The sequence below is a fragment of the Coptis chinensis genome, chromosome 1, assembly GCF_015680905.1.
Source record: "Coptis chinensis isolate HL-2020 chromosome 1, ASM1568090v1, whole genome shotgun sequence".
Classification (NCBI taxonomy): domain Eukaryota; kingdom Viridiplantae; phylum Streptophyta; class Magnoliopsida; order Ranunculales; family Ranunculaceae; genus Coptis; species Coptis chinensis.
Genome location: NC_141456.1, coordinates 73,882,263 through 73,892,105, shown reverse-complemented (window position 1 = coordinate 73,892,105; position 9,843 = coordinate 73,882,263). Strand labels below are relative to the sequence as shown.

Below are 9,843 nucleotides of genomic sequence, written 5' to 3'. Positions count from 1 at the left end.
ACCTTAATCGTTGAAGAAAAACTAGCGGAGCCGAGTAATCGTCCACTACCCCCCGTTGTTATTTCGCTTTAGTTGGTCCTCTAAAAATTTATAAGCCTCCTCAAGCTCCTTTGCTTAAGAAACTACCCCATTCATTATGTCAAGGACTTCTTTATGGTGGTGTAGAAGTCCTTTGAAAAAGGCACGAACTAACGTGTCTTTCGCTAAGTTATGATGTGGACACTCTATAAGGAGATCGGTGAAACGATTCCAAGCCTCAAAATGTTTCATGAGGATTTTGTCGAAAAGAAATGAATCTTGGAAAGCATCTCATCCGTCTTTAGGGGTGGGTAAAATGTTCCATAAACAAACAACAAGTTTAGCCCACGAGTCCACAGAATTAGGCGTTTGGGCGAGTTAACCAAGACGCCACCCTTATCGGCTAAGGTGAAAGGGAATACCCTTAATTTAATTTGTTCCGCATACCAACCGTAGGATGGTGGAATGTTGTTAGGACTTGTTCAATCCTACGCATGTGCTGATAAGGTTTTTCATGGTCTAATCCATGAAAAAAGGGTAACAAATTAAAAATATTTGGGGGGATTCGGAAATCCCCTGCTGGGTCTGCTAGAACGATGCAAGATTTGGGGCTATCGCTCAAGGCTTTGTAGAAGTCATAGAGAGGCCTCTCTTCTTCGTCGGGCATTGTGTCAGGTGATGTGTGTGAAATAGTAGCTAGAGGTGTAGTGGGTGGTATACTAGATAGACTTGTTTGATGACGTTGTTGTGTAATGACGTTCGGTGTTTTGTTTGGCGGACCTTAATCTCATACAAAGCTAAAACCAAACTTAGCTAAACATATCAACACTCCAAACAATTCGATATACTAGTATAAACCTCTAACAGAGAGAGAGGTGTGGAAGAAAGGAATACGATTGGTCCTTGCTTCGCTTATGAATAGCGTCTTGTTTACGCTTGTTCAGTGTATATAGCAGGTTAGAACACTGAAAAATATGAAAGATCAAAGTTCGAATCAAAACTGTCAAAATCCGAAAAATTTTGTTAAGGGCGCGGGTGCGCTCGGATAGGGCGCGGTCGCGCTCCGGGTAATTTTCAAATTATAGTGTTTTTAGGGCGGGTCGCGCTCCACATGGGGGCGGGTCGCGCTCTTGCTCCAGGCTATAGGGCGGGTCGCGCTCAAGGAAGCGCGCGCGCGCTCAGTAATGTAATTTTTACCCGGAATTTTTCAACTCTGAAATGGACAACCACAGTATGAATCAAACAAGGGTGGGTGGGTGTCTTGGAGTAAAAGTTGTCTTGGTAAAAGTTGTCTTGGAGTAAAAGTTGAAAATTAGGCCGATATCGGCATATCTATGATTTTTTTTTTGTAGTGGTAGCATGATATGTAGGAGAGTTTAGAAGTTACTATTCTAAACCAAGTTTAAAAGATACCAGGGTTGTTAGGAAATCAAAACTATGGTTAGTTTCCGTTTTCGGGTTTGGCAGTTTTCTATTTCCGGAAATTGCCTTAAAACAATTTGGCAACTTGCCGATTCGTTTTGGAAACCCAGAACCTATTTAAACTTCCATCATTCTACACTCACAACCCACACTACACCCCACAATCATCTCTCACCTTTCACTCCAAGCTTTTTCTTCTTGTTTTTCTTGTAAACTTCGGTTTAGATTTCACGAAGCCAGCAGCTTCCGGTAAGCGCCGCGCTATACACTGCTATATTTTTTTTTTTCAGAAGCGCTTCAAAGCAGAGCGCGACTCGCCCTACAACACTGTAAATCGAAAAATCTCAATGAAGCGCCCGTGCCCAAGCGAAGCGACCAGCATCAAACACTGTAATTCCAAAACCTACGAAGCGCCAGCGCCCTCCTCCCCGTAAGCACGAAATTCCAATTTTCTCGAGGTTTCTTCGTGGTTTTCGCGCTCGCTCTTCTCTGGGGGTAGTTTTGAGATGACACCTCCTATAGTGATTCCCCGAATAGTCATTTGAAGACTTGATGGGAACCAATACCTATGGAGCATCGTTCCGGCCGGATCGTCGCGATTAGGATGGCGGCATCTTCCGGTGAGTGATGACGATTCTTTTCACCTAAGCTAACTGAATTCTTCTATAATAATATTACTTTTTTTTGTACCCAAGAAGGAGAACAAAATTTTCCCTTGCTATTGATGGCACGACTATGGAATTCAATAAGCAATTGATAGCTTTGGTTTCGGGTTGCCATTACGACCTATGCACACGTGGGGATATATGATGGATAACTCATACCTATATGAATATGCCTATTTCCATGAGTATTATGGGGAGGGTGTTTCAGATATCATGGACCAAGACCAATATAACATCGCCTACGAAGTAGCCTATCGGTGAATGTAGGCATGAACCATGTTGTTCATCATGATGAACATTCTAGGGAACGGAAGTTTACTACGCCAATAATACCGGGTGGTGACGTTTTCCTTGCTTTAGCCGAGGGGCGTCGTCGGTATGACATTCCCCGAAGTTTTAGTTGCTACTCGAAGCGAGGCCATACCTTGAGGCATAAGTACCTTCTTATGCCTGTCTTGGTTTGCCGCATTATCTGCCGCTTGCCTACCCATATTCGTACCGCGATACCGACAGTTGGGAAAAGGGTCGAAACCATGAGACCCACCAATCGCGGTGGTAAGATCATTCCGAGCCATGACTTGGCGGGATGGCGGGTGCAACCACATTTGGTTGCCCCTTTACACCCCATCGCACCAAGTAACACTAGAGAGGTTAGCACTAGTTGATGATACACGACGGAAGGCGTGGCAAGTTGTTATGGCATGGCAGATCGCGAAAGAACCTCATATAGAAGAGGAGGATGACGAGTAAATGCCGGGTGCGGTAAGTTTTAGTTAAGTTAGTGTCCGCTTATGTCCCAAGCAATTTCATTCATTAACCCCATAATGGGTGGAACTCTTATAGAGTTCGTCGGTTTTTATATTACTATATTTGTATGTTTTAACCTTGTTTTGCGGATGTTCCGAATTTCCACGCGCTTCAATGGTATTTTTCCTACCTTCTTTATTTAAATGCTTTGAGGACAAAGCATGCTTCTTTGTTTGGGGGCATAGAAACACGTGTAATTAAGACATCCGTTAGGATATAGATATGTATAATATGCACTTGTTTTCTAGTTAAAATTTCAAAATTCAAAATATAAATAAAAAGTATGCTATACACTTAGGAATATTGGTATTGTTTTTCTTTCTCTATGCTCTTAACAATTTAGAAGTCTCACATAGCTTTTGCATCAGAATAATTGTTAGAAACTTAGGTTAATATGTAGGTAATAATCTTTGCATCTATCTATAAATTTATTACATGAGTATCTATGATTGTTAGCAGTAAGTTTCTGAAATCTAGGCTAGAGTACTTATTCTACAAATCCTGTGAGAATATAGCCTAAAAGGCTTATATGAAATAAAACATTTGAGAAATGACACAAGGAGAAGTAAAATCCGGATAGAGAAATCACACGTCCACTTGCTTGATCACTAAACCATATCCTAAGCGAGAATTTAGGCCCTCTTTCGATCGATATAGCCAGAAATTCAAACCTATGAATTAGTTTCCGCTAGTCGCCCCTCTGAGCCTTTCCTTAGCCTTTCATAAACCAAAATTCCTTTACCCTGTTACAAAAACAAAACAAAATAAAAATATAAATCAACCTACCCAATTTAGAATAAGTCTGAGAATAGAATGAGGAAGAAAGAAAAAGAGAAAAACCTGTGTAAACAAAAATTAGTAGTTGCTTCAGAAAAAGAAAAGAAGTTTCCATCCAAGAAAGGAAAAAAAAAAAAATAGAAATAAATAAAAACTCCAAAAATAGAATAAAAGGGAGTCAAAAGCCAAAGGAAAGAAAAAGAAAAATATGGCTAAGGATGAAAACAAAGTATAGAAGCAAAAGAAAATAACAAGGTTTTCTCTAAGTTACATAATATGAAGACTCTATTATCTCAGACTTGTCCTTTTGAATATCTATTTCTTTCCTTCTTAAACCATCTCCTAATCCCCGCAACACCTAATAAAGACCTCTAGCTCAGTTAGGAATAGGTTAGTGTGATAGTAAGTGGTAGATGTGTTTGATCGACTCCAGCTTCCTTGTGTGTCATTGAGATTGTAAGGTAAAGTGTGCCCACTTTAATCGAGTAAATGAAAACTTGAGTGGAAAAATCGAGTGGTTTTGTCTTGACATTTATGTGAGGACCTACTTAAGGACGCTATTCCGAGTTTTCATAAACGGACCTGCTATTACATTTCATAGTATTACTCATTGTTATATGTTTATTTTAGATGATTGATTATTATGCATATATTAGCTTAGGGTTCTGACTGGGTTATTCTTATGTATTTGCTAGTGAGATATATAGATAGTTGAGACATGAATGAGAAAACAATAGTTTTATTTCTTAGTCGTTGTAGTATAGATGAAGTTTGTGAGTACCTTCATCGAAAACTCTCACGAGGCTATAACTTCGTCCCACTAGGGAATTCCTAGTGGTTTAAGCGCCTTGTTGCATATGGTCAATGCAATCGCACTCAAATGAAGACGAGTAGATAGAACTCCATTTTTGGTCACTTATGCTAATTTCTCATATTTTCTTGATGACAAGCAAAATGCTGTTTGGGGGTGGTTGATAAGAGCCCAAAACTGTAGTTTTAACCCCTTAGCAGTCATACTTTTAGACCAATTATGTGAGTAATAAGTAAGAGTTAATACTGATTACGTGTTTTTATGTATTTCAGGCTTCAAAGTCAATTATGTGCAGGAATGTGCCACTTTGATGAGATAAAGGAGCAATGGTTGGTTACTAAGGAGTTCGGTGATTAAAGGCCAAGATTCAAGAAGACAAAGCCTTTGTAAAGCCTGGTCAAAAGATGAAAAGTCAAAGTCCACGCAAAAGTAAACAAGGCAAAAGACAAGAGAACTTCCAAAGACCATATCTTTGGACTCAGACCTTGGAATTGGGCCTACCTTATGTCAAAACGACCGGCTCAGAAAGATCTTTCCAATGGACCAAGCCTTGACCCAATCAGAGGAGTAGAAGTGGATGAAAAGTCTGCTGAAGCCAACTGCAGCTGAAGAGGCCTTTTTGGACTGAAAGAATTGAGTTTTGGGCCTGATCCTCTGGCCCAAAACATGACTCCAAGCCCATGCACGATTTTTGGATCGGAACATATAAAAAACAAAGCTTAGCTCTTTGTTAATGGTAGCTAGTTAGACCTAAAATAATATAGATAAATCTAGATCTGTTTTCATTAATTAATTTAAGTTTTAGTTCCATTTTCAGTTCTTGTTTTAGATTAAGTCTTTGAATCATTATTCTTGATTGATTAGATAAATAAAAATAGTTATTTTAGCAAGTTCAATTGTGGTATTTCAATTTATAGATCTAGTTTTAATTATTGTTGGTTACCATTTCTTAGTTGTTAATTAGAATTTAATCATTGTTTAGTTTAGATTAAGTAGATTTGAATCTTGATATTATGTTTAGTTATAATAATATGGGAAATGATGTTTGGATGACTCAAGGCTAAAACATCCATTAGAGGGGTTGATGAAGCCTTGATGAAAACTTAGTTGTTTAGTATAGAATCGTTGTAGAATCTATTCCACTCTAGAAGGGTCGTGTTTCGCCATGAGAATGGGTGGGGCTTACCTCACATGCTAGTTAGTACTTGGTAGAAATGTCATGAACACTAGGGATTAGACTCGAAATTCTTGCCGAAAAAACGTAAGAATCGAGATATCACGACAATCTATACTAGGTTATTAAGTTGGATTCGAGGTGGATTTAATTCCCTCTATTTCTTTATCTAGATTCAAACAATCGTATTTCCGTAGCTTTCATAGATTAACTTTAGTTTATATTTTATCTTGTTATTTATTATATCTTGTTATTTAAATTAACGCGTCTTGTTAGCATAACATTTCGTAAAGCTCTCATTAGACTTAAGACTGATTTCTTAGACTTAGAAAACAATCCATGCTAGGGAACTAGGAGTGGAACGAACTTCCTACTCCACTTAGTGCAATTCGCATCGAGAGTAGAAGCTTTGATAATTGAGATTAAAAGATCAGTTTTAGTTTACTTACGTTTTGAATTCATCGTTCATTTCGTAGGTAAACTATTCATTTTACATTTATCAGGGTTTAAAATCGTTAATGGCAGAAGTGAGAAGATAGAAATCGCAAATTGTTTTGTTTTGAGGAAGGAGACGCACGTGTCGCGCACGTGCGTGCGGTATTTGGTCCCAAGCCCAATTCGATTTCCGAAATATTCTGATTTTTTTTTGCAACTTCAAACTAAAATTGCCGATTCGTTATCGGGCCTAATTTTTGTAAATGAGATATGGAAACGATCGTTTCCATATAACCGGGCATTTTCCATCTCCTAATCGTTTCCATAGGGAGGGCCCGGTTACCTGAATGGTGCACTTATCAATATATGGAAGTGAAAGGAAGTACACTAAGCAACAAAGGTCAGTCCTCATAGACGTGGGTCCCCGTAAAAGGACTTCCTCCACATCATCGGGACATTAGCTCATGAAAATGTTTTAACCGTTGGCTATTGACTTGAAAGGTATTGTTGTCCTTGGGATTTACCAAGGTGATTGCCCCGTAAGGGGTGACTTTAGTAACCAAAAAAGGACCAGACCAACGGGTTTTTAATTTCCCTGGAAAAATATGTAGATGGGAGTTGTAAAGCAAGACCTTTTGACCTACCACAAACACTTTGCGCAAGATTTGCTTATCATGAACACGTTTCATGTTAACTTTATAATCCTTCGTGAGATCATAAGAATCGCTACGGATTTCTTCAAGCTCATTCAATTGCAACTTGTGTTTGACACCCGCCTCATCAAAATTGAAGTTAAGGCGTTTTATAGCCCACATAACACGGTGATCCAATTCAACGCCAAAAATAACAAGGTTTCCCAAATACAAGTCTAAAGAGAGACAACATACCTATAGGAGTTTTAAAAGCAGTCCTATACGCCCATAAGGCATCAGTTAGACGCTTAGACCAATCTTTCCTATCAGGATTTACAGTTGTTTCTAAGATTTTTTTGATTTCCCTATTAGAAACTTCTACTTGTTCGCTAGTTTGTGGATGATACGGAGTTGCTACCTTATGTGTAACTCCATACTTTTTGACTAGAGATGCAACAATCCATAGCCTCTATCCATTTAGACATGTAGTCCACGACAACTAGAATATAAATGAAACTGTGGGAAATAGGAAAAGGACCCATGAAATCAAGGCCGCATACGTCAAAAATTTCTACCACCATGATTGGATTTAATGGCATCATATTACGTTTTGTGATTCGCCCAAGTTGTTGGCAACGAACACACGTCTTGCAATGCACTTGGGCATCTTTAAAAAGGGTAGGCCAATAAAACTCACATTGAAGAATTTTAGCAGCTGTTTTCATACCACTAAAATGAGCACCACTTTTTGTCATGGCAGAATGATAGAACCTCATTATATTCCCACTGGGGAATACAACGACTAATAATCTGATCCACACAATACTTAAAAAGGTAGGGCTCATCCCAGTAGTATACCTTAACTCTGGCCAAGAATTTCTTACGTTCATTTCTTGACTACTCATCAAGAATAATATCAGACGCTAAATAATTCACAATGTCAGTATACCATGGTCCAGAAAAAATAGCATACAGATGGTCATCAGGAAAAGAGTTCGATATGGACTCAGAATCACTATCATCATCATTTGTTAATCTAGATAAGTGGTCGGCAACTACATTTTCGACCCCTCTTTTGTCCTTTATTTCTAATGTGAACTCTTGCAGGAGAAGAATCCATCGGATTAATCTCTGCTTAATATCCTTCTTTGCGAGAAGGTACCTAAGGGTTGCATGGTCCGTGTAAACTAAAGTCTTAAAACTAACCAAATAAGGATGAAACTTATCTAACGATAAACGACAAGCTAATAATTCTTTTTCAGTAGTTATATAATTCCTTTGAGCATTGTTTAAAGTTTTACTAGTATAATAAATAACAGTGGACTTATTATCTAGTTTCTGTCCCAAGACAGCACCAACAACATAATCACTAGCATCACACATGAGTTTGAAAGGTTTAAACCAATCGGAGGCTGTATAATGGGTGTAGAGGTTAAGGCGGCTTTTACAGATAAAATTAAAATCAAAGATGGCATCCTTTAAAAGAAAATTAGTCAAAAGCCTAGCTATTTTTGAAAAATCTTTGATAAAACGCCTATAAAAACCTGTATGTCCTAGAAATACTCTAATATCACGGACAGTCCGTGGTATAGGTAGAGATGCTATCTTATCTACTTTGGCCTTATCTACTTCGATGCCATCACTAGATATAATGTGCCCTAGCACTATTCCTTTTTTCACCATGAAATGACATTTTTCCCAATTTAAAACCAGACTCTTCTCTTCACACCGTGTTAAAACCTTAAATAGGTTGGACAGGCAGTCAGTGAAAGAGTCTCCATAGATAGAAAAGTCATCCATGAAAACTTCCATGAAGCGTTCTACCATGTCACTAAATATATGAAGTATACACACCGGAAGGTATCGGGGAGTTACAAAGGCCAAAAGGCATTCGCTTATAGGCATATGTTCCAAACGGACATGTGAAGGTAGTCTTTTCTTGGTCATCAATATCAATAATAATCTGAAAATAGCCAGAGTAGCCATCCAAAAAACAATAAAAAGCAAGACCAACTAGACGTTCGAGCATCTGATCTATAAATGGTAAAGGAAAATGATCCTTTCGTGTCATGGCATTTAAACGCCCTCAGAATCAATACAGATCTTCCATTTCATAGGACCATGCGTGGAAACATATTCACCCTTGGCATTACGTACTATGGTAATCCCTGATTTCTTAGGAACTACATGAATGGGACTTACCCATTTGCTATCAGAGATTGGGTATATGATACCCACATCGAGTAACCGTAAGACTTCTTCCCTGACCAACTCTTTCATGGCAGGGTTCAAGCGACGCTGAGGTTCGCGAGAAGTCTTTGTGTTATCTGATAAGAGCCCAAAACTGTAGTTTTAACCCCTCAATAATCATACTTTTAGACCAATTATGCGAGTAATAAATAAGAGTTAATGCTGATTACGTGTTTTTATGTATTTCAGGCAGTGAAGTAAATTATGTGCAGAAATGTGCCACTTGGGCGAGATAAAGGAGCAAGGGTTGGTTGCTAAGAATTTATGTGATAAAGGCCAAGATTCAAGGAGACAAAGCCTTTGTAAAGCCCGGTCAAAAGCTGAAAAGTCAACACGGGCAGAAACAGTGCACAAGTATGTAGAACTTCCGAAGACCATATCTTTGGACTCAGACCTCGGAATTGAGCCTACCTTACATCAAAACGACTGGCTCGGAAAGAGCTTTCCAATGGTCTAAGCCTTGACCAAATTAGAGGAGCAAAAGTGGACGAAAAGTCTGCTAAAGTCGAAGCCTTAAACAAAGCTCTCAGTAGATCGAAGAAATTAGGCTTTGGACTCGATTTTCCGGCCCAAAGCATGGCTCCTCAGCCCATGCACGAAATTGTGGATCTGGTCTCCTCCTTTGTATAAAATAAGATTTAGCTCTTAAGTTAGAGAGGGTTAGATAGGTTAGAGTAAAAAGTAGCCATTAAAATAGCTTCTAGATCTAGTTTTATTTGAATTCAATTAGTTAAATTAATTAGTTTCAATTCATTGTTTTAGATTAACCGTTTGAATCATTGTTCTTCATTTAGTTAGATAAATAAAATAGTTATTCTTGTCAATTCAATTTTTGTCATTTCAATTTATTAG

At 38.4% G+C, this 9,843-nt stretch overlaps 1 pseudogene; it reads left to right on the top strand.

The window, feature by feature from the left end:
• Nucleotides 1-205: 205 nt before the first annotated feature.
• Nucleotides 206-298, top strand: LOC147525176 (small nucleolar RNA R71; annotated as a pseudogene).
• The last annotated feature ends 9,545 nt before the right edge of the window (nt 299-9,843 follow it).